The 2,123-nt window shown below is 35.8% G+C and overlaps 1 non-coding gene across 1 annotated transcript; it reads left to right on the top strand.

Moving 5' to 3' along the window:
• The first annotated feature begins 1,579 nt into the window (after positions 1 to 1,579).
• LOC140066570 (U6 spliceosomal RNA) lies at positions 1,580 to 1,686 on the top strand. The gene has a single exon (XR_011848411.1). It is a non-coding gene; the product is annotated as a U6 spliceosomal RNA (small nuclear RNA).
• Positions 1,687 to 2,123: the final 437 nt, after the last annotated feature.

Consider the following 2,123-nt stretch of genomic DNA (forward strand, 5'->3'; position numbering starts at 1 on the left):
ATGATTTGTTGCTAATATGCTGGGAAAGATTTGGGGGAGAGTGTTCATAATCTGTTAGAATTTATTTGAGAGATTATATATTTATATATAATATATTCTTTAATATATATCTTATAATATTGTACCCTGAAATAAGAACTGTTCCATTACTTTGCAAGGGAAGAGTAAATTCTTCTATATTAAGTGATGGAGACTGAGAAAACTTTACTATCAGGGTAAGCAGTGATGTGCCACTCTCTACCATGCACAGATCATTGATCTGTAGGCTGATCGCAGTTAATATTTACATATATACTATGAGTGATAAGCACTGTCACTTCATATTGATGGAGCTGATAAGATAGAATAAACGTGGGAGTAATACCGAATCACTTTTCCCAGAAATGGATATTGATGTGTGAAGTGGCCGGTGCTACATGTTATAACAAGTGGAGCCATGCTAATACATTATACTTATATAAAATAAGATTCAGTGCTACGAATGAACATTGCCACACTAATATTTTCTTATATGTTTTAACCCTTTAATTTTCACCTTTAGGACACAGCCCGATTTTTCAAATCTGCCATGCCAAGTTAATTTTTAGACAGTTTTTTTCATGACATATTGTAATTTTATATTTTGGTTGAAATTTTTTGCAGTTACTTATAAAACAAATGGAATTTTGGTAAAAATGTTGCAAAATTTGCGATTTTCTGATGTCTAAATGTGATGCTCTTCATACAGTTATTCTAATCACCTAAATGGGTTGTTTGTTAATTTCCATATGTCTGCTTTATGTTGAAATCATTATTGATTCTGACATCATTATTACTTTATTTTATTAAGACGTTAGGAGGCTTATAGTTCGAACAGTGATTTTCCAAAGTATATTTCAGGTTCAATTATTTTCGAGGCCTATTCATTTTTATAAGGGTTCCCCATTTTTAAAACTGCACCCCTCAAAACAGCCTTTGGTAAGCTTGTTAACCTTTCAAGCATCTCACTAGAATTAAAACAAACTGGAGGTTCTATTTGCAATTTTTTAAATGTTGACAAAATATTATTTAGCCCTAAAATTTACACATTAATGCAAAACAAATGATAAAACACAGCTCAGAATCTGTTGAGCAGTTTCTTACGAGTAGGGCAATACCTCACATGTGAATATAAACTACTTTAGAGGCCCACAGAATGGAAGGAGCCATTGAGATTTTGGAGGGCAGATTTTGATGACTTTGTTCAGGTGCCATTACACATTTCAAATGATCTTCATTTGGAGAGAAAAATCCCTTGGTTTTATGTGATTTGGGAGTTTTATACTATATAGGGCATTTAGGGGGTGTTTACTCTCTTTGACTGGTGCTGTGGTGCTGATTGAGGGGTAGAGAGGTGGGTTAGCCCTTTAGGTGCTGCAGTCATGTTTGACAAGCTTCTGAGCCCATGCAATCTCCATGACTTTGGGGAGGATCATGGAGTGCTAAATACAGGCTCACCATGATGTTCCCCATTGTCATGGTGCATTATGGGGTTGAAAGAATAATAAAAAAAAGGGCAAGATATGTAGCTGTGTTCAGCACCATGTTGATAGTGGTGTGAGTAAAGCTTTGACACTGTACATATACTAAATTTGAACGATACAAAGAAGATTAGCATGGCCCCTGCAAAAGGATGACACGCAAATTTGTGAAGTGTTCCATATTTTTTGGTTGACATTGGGAGAGCTGTGTGAGCACTATGATTTTGGTCCGAGACCGATTCATGCTCAGGCGAGAAATTCCATTATGACCAAACTTGTTAATGTTAACAAGGGTTTGCCCAAAATTTATTTAAATCCATGAACTTGGGTAGAACAGTCTGCTGTAATATTTCATTTTATTATGCCAGATTGAAAGATGTATATATCGAATATGGAATAGATACAGCATTTCACTCATATTCTTCAGGCGCTCCTGATCCAGAAATCGGAAAGCACATCATAATCGGGTGGCAAACCACTAGAAGGGTTGTCTTAAATGAAGTGTGGAGGGAAACACACTTCTGCACTATACATAGAGCAATTTATGCCTTTTATCTCCCACCTTCTCCTCAGAAGCCCGACAGAAAAACATCTTACCCCAAATTCCAAGCGTACACAACGTAT

Source organism: Engystomops pustulosus, chromosome 6 (genome assembly GCF_040894005.1).
Source record: "Engystomops pustulosus chromosome 6, aEngPut4.maternal, whole genome shotgun sequence".
In the NCBI taxonomy this organism is placed as follows: Eukaryota; Metazoa; Chordata; class Amphibia; order Anura; family Leptodactylidae; genus Engystomops; species Engystomops pustulosus.